Source organism: Ceratina calcarata, unplaced genomic scaffold (assembly GCF_001652005.2).
Source record: "Ceratina calcarata isolate Rehan_Ccalc_2016 unplaced genomic scaffold, ASM165200v1 scaffold179, whole genome shotgun sequence".
Taxonomy (NCBI): Eukaryota; Metazoa; Arthropoda; class Insecta; order Hymenoptera; family Apidae; genus Ceratina; species Ceratina calcarata.
In genome coordinates this window covers 54,636-62,013 of record NW_017139321.1, presented here as the reverse complement: position 1 = coordinate 62,013, position 7,378 = coordinate 54,636, and the positions used below count along the sequence as shown (strand labels likewise).

The 7,378-nt window shown below is 42.2% G+C and overlaps 1 protein-coding gene across 3 annotated transcripts in view; it reads right to left on the bottom strand.

Annotated features, from left to right (window-relative positions):
* timeout (circadian regulator timeout) overlaps positions 1-7,378 on the bottom strand; it is a 141,752-nt gene that overhangs the window by 116,356 nt on the left and 18,018 nt on the right. The gene's annotated exons all lie outside the window — the stretch shown is intronic.

The window sequence follows — 7,378 nt, the reverse complement described above, 5'->3', positions numbered from 1 at the left end:
TGTTCTTCCGACGTCTGATTTCTTTTTAAAAAATGCGTTTCTAAAGTGCATAAACTTTTAGGATTAACTGTATACATAATACATCCTTAATTTTTCGCGATGGTATGACAGTCGAACGTGTGACGCCCATAAGTCTACTCGTATATTTTGTCCCTCATAGCATTTTCAAAAATATTAGATGAATAAAGCAATAGGAATTGTTTCACAACTGACAAAACAGAAACTTGCACGGCATACTATACCAATTTTCTAAGGCAACAGCAAGCAAAGAACACGCTCGACTTGCTTGACGACAATCGTCGATTTGGTGCATTGAAGTTAGACGACGCGACGGGATGGTAGACAGGAAATGTAGCGCGCGCCACGCAATCGTTAAAGTTTACGACTGCCAAAGAATAAGGAACGGCTGGTCGGTGGAAAATTGAGAAATATGAGATGGAATCTTGTCAAGAAGAATTCCCCGCAAGGGTGTGCTAACGGAAAGCCACGGAGAGTTTCGCTTCGTAACTCCCTCACGTTCCTGTTTTAAGCCATCTTCGTGGCGGACGGTCTTTACGATTTCCCGAACCGTGGATCAGATTAAAGTAAAGCCTCGCAACAGTTTTGCAGAGCTTCTCTCAGCCGCTACTCCTTTCTCTCTCCCCGTTTCCCTCCACTCTTTCTCTTTGTCGCTATTCTTTCATTATACGTATTCGGTGGAGGAGAGAATAGCCGAGACGGCATGAGAGATTAAATACATTGGGAGATCGGTAGCAGTTTCGATAAGTTTTCAGTGTGGCGGACGCTTCAAATTCGAGGCAACCAGGAATACGAGACAAAGAGGCGATATTCCAATCTAAAGTTAATGCAATCGAGTCCCTGCGATGGTGGAACCTAGGCGCGTGCGCGATAAAACTGAACTGAAGAAACCTGTTTCCATTTTTCTTTGATATTTATTTAGCGTACCGGGCACGAGTGCGCGGAGCGTTCATTTCCATTAATCCATCCTTCCGTGCAAACACTTCAAAAAGGTATTACTCTGTTTAATTGAAAGCGTTTGCTGATTTCTCTAGATAGGGAAAATTTCAATTTGAAAGCGACCAAGCTCTTTGTCAACGACTTTGCCTATGGTTGGCTCTGAAAAGCAAGATCTATTCACGAGGTGAGCGTATGCCTTGTACTGCCGGCACCGGGTACGGAAGAAAACGACAAAGCTACGAGAGAGAGAGAGGAACAGAGAGAACCAGGGGAGGAAACAGCAGCCACGCAGTCTTCCTGTATTTGTAGAAAGACCCTTTGTCAAAGAGGCCTGCGTTGTTTACGGTAAACACCTACGGAGGTGGATAACATCAAAGGTAACACGGATAATTGGCCCAAGCGATTCCAGGGTTCCGTTAAGGGACAGGTGAAGATCGGGGGATTATGTAGGCCGATGAGAGTAATCAGAAGAAGGAATTTCGTAAACACGAGATATATGCACGTCTACGATACATTTATCTAATGTATACACGTATAGATCTTAAAGCAGGATCACATCCCAGCCGGATTTACCTAAGACACGTACCAATTACCGGGGATAAGTGAAAGTAACGAAGAAAATTCAATTTCGCGGCCTCCTCGTAATATAAAACACGTACAGTCGCTTAAGAAAATATGTGCCCACCGTAGCACAAGTTATTTGCTCAATATTTCAGCATTTTACCTGATTAAGAATAATCTACTCAGGGTTCTAATAATAAAGTAATTCAATGATTATCCGTTCTTGAAATATGAAGAATAAAAATATTTTCAGCCGCTACTCCTTTCTCTCTCCCCGTTTCCCTCCACTCTTTCTCTTTGTCGCTATTCTTTCATTATACGTATTCGGTGGAGGAGAGAATAGCCGAGACGGCATGAGAGATTAAATACATTGGGAGATCGGTAGCAGTTTCGATAAGTTTTCAGTGTGGCGGACGCTTCAAATTCGAGGCAACCAGGAATACGAGACAAAGAGGCGATATTCCAATCTAAAGTTAATGCAATCGAGTCCCTGCGATGGTGGAACCTAGGCGCGTGCGCGATAAAACTGAACTGAAGAAACCTGTTTCCATTTTTCTTTGATATTTATTTAGCGTACCGGGCACGAGTGCGCGGAGCGTTCATTTCCATTAATCCATCCTTCCGTGCAAACACTTCAAAAAGGTATTACTCTGTTTAATTGAAAGCGTTTGCTGATTTCTCTAGATAGGGAAAATTTCAATTTGAAAGCGACCAAGCTCTTTGTCAACGACTTTGCCTATGGTTGGCTCTGAAAAGCAAGATCTATTCACGAGGTGAGCGTATGCCTTGTACTGCCGGCACCGGGTACGGAAGAAAACGACAAAGCTACGAGAGAGAGAGAGGAACAGAGAGAACCAGGGGAGGAAACAGCAGCCACGCAGTCTTCCTGTATTTGTAGAAAGACCCTTTGTCAAAGAGGCCTGCGTTGTTTACGGTAAACACCTACGGAGGTGGATAACATCAAAGGTAACACGGATAATTGGCCCAAGCGATTCCAGGGTTCCGTTAAGGGACAGGTGAAGATCGGGGGATTATGTAGGCCGATGAGAGTAATCAGAAGAAGGAATTTCGTAAACACGAGATATATGCACGTCTACGATACATTTATCTAATGTATACACGTATAGATCTTAAAGCAGGATCACATCCCAGCCGGATTTACCTAAGACACGTACCAATTACCGGGGATAAGTGAAAGTAACGAAGAAAATTCAATTTCGCGGCCTCCTCGTAATATAAAACACGTACAGTCGCTTAAGAAAATATGTGCCCACCGTAGCACAAGTTATTTGCTCAATATTTCAGCATTTTACCTGATTAAGAATAATCTACTCAGGGTTCTAATAATAAAGTAATTCAATGATTATCCGTTCTTGAAATATGAAGAATAAAAATATTTTATGAAATATTTATGGACCTTTTCATTCCTTCTAATAATCACGCCACGTTCCTTCACGCTTATTATTCAAATATAATTACCATCGAGTTTTCTTTAAAGCGACTGAAAAATTCGATTATTTCTCCGATCAAATACTGAACTCCCCCAAAGATCGCGAGAGATTGAAGGAATTTATGGGAGGTCCCAACAGGAACACAACTATGAAATTATTATTCTCGGCAATTCTTGGTCGACACCGACGAAGGGACTACCCCTGTGGCAATAAGGATTGGATTATTTAACCAAATCCAGTCGAAATGAGTTCCTCGCTCTTCCCTTCCCCTAATTCTCTCTCTCCTCCAGTCTTGATTCCTAACAGATTTCTTAAGTCGCCCGTTCAATCTCGCCCGCCGATCCCTCACGTGGACGTTTTTAACCGAAATCAACCCTACTTTTCTTTTAAATTTGCATAGAATTTCGCTCCGATGAATATTGTACAAGCGAGAAACGCAATCAGTAATTTGGGTAAACGACGTGCTTACCAATATTCTTTTAATGCTAGTTGCACTGCGAATCACACACGATAAAAATAACAGTTGGCAAACACGAAAAGCTCGAAAACGTGATGCAATAACATGGAAATGTTTATACACGGCCGGTGTTTATAGTTAAATATTTGCCGTTTCATGTTCTTCCTCAAGCTGGAACAAATTTGCAAGCATAAACTGCGCGCTGATGTAACCTGGGCGCGGCACGGCCGTTTGACGCGATCAACTCCTGGCAACATATGGCGCAGTTAATACCGATTTTATTATGCGATGACCATAAAACTCTCTCGAGCGAAAGCCATTAAATGGTTCACGAGTCGGATGTAAAATGATTCTCAAAGTTCGTATGAAAATTTCAGTAGGACTAGATCCAATTCTCAGTCTGGCATACAGGAAGTACGATAGTAGACATGAGTGTGCAATGGTAGTACTTATTTATCTTCCCCGAGCGAAGCTCGCATACTGATTACAATTTACCTTGCATTATATTAATAAACCTTAGGCGATTTGCAATCTAATCATTATTTCGACTCGTTGAGAGATATGACAAATTTTTTAAAACTTCACTAAAAGCTGCGAGCATTAGTGAGTATTCTTAAAAGAAAAAAATGTTTATTATAAACATGAAATGCTGAATAAGTGTCAAAGGCCAGTTTTTGAAAATCTGCTGTATAAAAAATGTTCGAAACTGTATCATTAAGTCAACACATAGACAAGAGAAATATTCAACTCGGATTATCATTATGTTCGTTTTGCATTGAAGTTCTGTCGACTGTATTAAAGTTTTAAAAGAGTACTTTCCGTATGCATGAGATTTTTAATATAAAATCCGACTTTGCGAGCCCTTCCATAATTCTACCTACGTACATATTTCGTGTACAAAAGACCCGGGCACGTATGTATCATGCTCAGACACTAATTACAGCACATATTGAGAATGTTTTACAAAAAAAAAAAGAGGAACGCCGAGTAAAAGGATTCACCGAAACTAACAACAAACACGTGTTTTTTTCCCTGCCGGCGAAGTCATGAATTCCGATTCATGTTTATAAAGTGCGAACTTATGAAAAGGTATAAGTCGCAAAGCTCGGGGAAACGCGCCCACCGCTGAAAGAATATCAATATCGGGAAAGTACTTGTCAGAAGAAGCGGAACTACGTCTCTTGAAAAGTTCCGTCAGGGACTGTGGCCAATAAATCTTTCGCGAAGAAAAACACTTTAGTTATGTAGGCACCATAAAACAATATAAAGTCGGAATAGAACAGGAAAGACGGTGTGAGAAGTCTAGCCAACGCAATAAAACAATTTCGAACAAATTCAAATGCAAAATCTGATCGGTTTTTGCATTGTTACTCATGACAGAATGCTCGTTCTTACGCTAAGCAATTTTTCTACAGAATTTCCAGCGATATCGACTGCATTTAATCAAGCCGATAAAAATATCAGGGGTCGAACCAACGAAATGTGGTAAGGAGGAAAAGCGAGAGCCTATCAAAGGTTTCTTACTTTATGGATCAGACCGATTCTTTCCCCGAAATTTATTCGCCGCGGTAAGACCTTCCCCCCTGCTCCCTATTACTAAGCCACGAGCATGGCAAGTATCCAAGATCGGAAGCAGTTACTCGAACCATAAATTAACATCAACAGTCAGTAATATATGAATACTTTCTTAGGTATCATATTTTTCAATAAACGTTACCGATGATAAAAATTTGTAAAAGACCATACATACTGGTACATAACGAATGAAAATTTGTTTCTTCGATCTTGCTAAAAGATAGATATAAGACAAATTTTCACCTAACGTTGGCTTAAATAGTATAGAAGGATGAAACATGATCCAGTTTTTCGACAGAAATATCTTAATTTACGCGTAAAACATAATAAGTTCGGTGGTGGTAATAAAAAACCGGTTTGTCCTCTCGAATGATTTTCCCAAGGGACGTCATTAACCGCGCAAATGTCTTTCGAAAGTGGCGTCGGTGGCCTCGCCTCGGCTCGAGGGGTGTGCATTATCTCTGTGCAACGTAATTTCGTTTCAATGTAGATCATCGAGGATGCTGCTGGCTCTGCTGCTACTAGCCATACCTCGACGCCACTCACCCTCTATCTCTAGCCTCAAACCCCCATCGCTTTTATTACGAGACGTTGGATCGAGATAAAAAAGCGAAGAGCTATTTCGTTCTCGTATCAAGCTATACATCCTGCAGCTCGGTCGCCTCGTCACGTTGCCGAGCCGCGGTTTCCGGCATCGTCTCTACGCATTTAAATTTATCTCACGTCGTTTCGCGAGCAACCTAATTGTGTCGTCGAGAAGTCATTAAGGCGCGCTTGTCACTTATATATACCTCTTCTCTGAGCCTTGAGCCAAGGCGCTCGTAATGACAATGCCAGCTTCAACAATACTCCCTGTTGTTCGTTCGCGCAATGGCGAGCGACAATAACCCATACATATGTTTTAACAGTGTTTTGACGAGACTGACACTTTCTGATGAAAAATATCTATCTACATTGACATTCTTGTTTAGCTAAATAGCAACTATATTGTATAGCTAAACAGCACGGTACTGACTGGGTTCAAAAGAGAACGAGGAATAAAGAAGACTAGTATAGGAATTAATTTGTGAGTCTATGTGATTCTGAAAATAATTCTATGTAATTCCGAAAATCTATCTCTCGACTCCTCGTCCATTATACGCAAACCATGATTTCAATTCCCAGTTACGACGTTACCCAGCGTACGCTTCATCGGCAACAATTTCATTCAAAATCTGCCGAAACAAAGTTTGAGAAAATTTGCATGCACCAAGGATCACTTATTCCGGACTGCACACGTACCTAGCAACGAATCAAAGTGGCGCAGCGTATAGATGTGTACGCGGGCGGAGAAAGCGGCACTGGTACGCGCGTAACGAGAAGATGTAACCGAATTCCCAGCCGTATTTTACAGTTCACCGCCTCCCGGAAAGCCCGGCTGGCAATTTGCATAAATATAGCAACGCATCTCGGGCGCCGCTGATAAAACGCTGCCCTCCCGGGAGGGTAAAAAAAAAAGAAGGGGATGGTAATTGGTTATCGAGTCATCGACTGCGTAGAACGAAATCCTCTCTCAATCCCGGCGTCCTCTCACATCTGCGACTAAGGTTACCTACGAAATAAATAACCGGAGACGCGAGATTCGACTCGGCACGGGCGTCGGTATCGATTCGAATTCAATTTTCCGACGAAAGTTTCATGCAGAGTCGGCGAACGAAAGGAAACGGTTGATCGAAACGCCATGCCAGGAAGATTGCCTCCTCGCTGGCGCTCCATAGAACCCAGCCGTTCCCCATAAGGAACGTACCGCCAGCTGCCATAAGAACGCGCTTACGTCGAATTATTTTTTGACTCCGCATCGCGCGGTTATCGATAATTCGATAATTTTTATCGAAAATCCATTTAACGACGGTTATTAAAACGAGCGATGTAACGTTCGTGCGGTGACGATCGGAAAGAAACCTCGAGCGTTTGCAGAAAAGCGAGAGAATCGTACGCAGCGAGACTACGTGCCGGGGAAATTTTCGATATTTGCAGGAAGGAAGTGCAAAATCCGATTTAGATAGTTCAACTGAAACGTATGGAACGACTTACCGTGCAGTGCCAGTTTGAAAGCACGTACATGCGGTTCGAACGAGTCTACGGTGTATCTCATTCGTCTCGGTACTCTACCTCGCTAACTCTGTTTCCCGGAGCATTACACCTGCGGTTCCTAATTCGAAGAAACGTATCAGCCGCGTGAATGGTTTCCGTTACCGTTCGAAGTACCGGAAATAGGCTGCCAGATACGGAGGAAGGCTTGCCTGAATTTTTAAAGGAAACCACGATACACCTTAACGGCATTTACTGTGAACGCCTAACATATTGCAATATGTTGTAAGCATAATGATGATAAAAT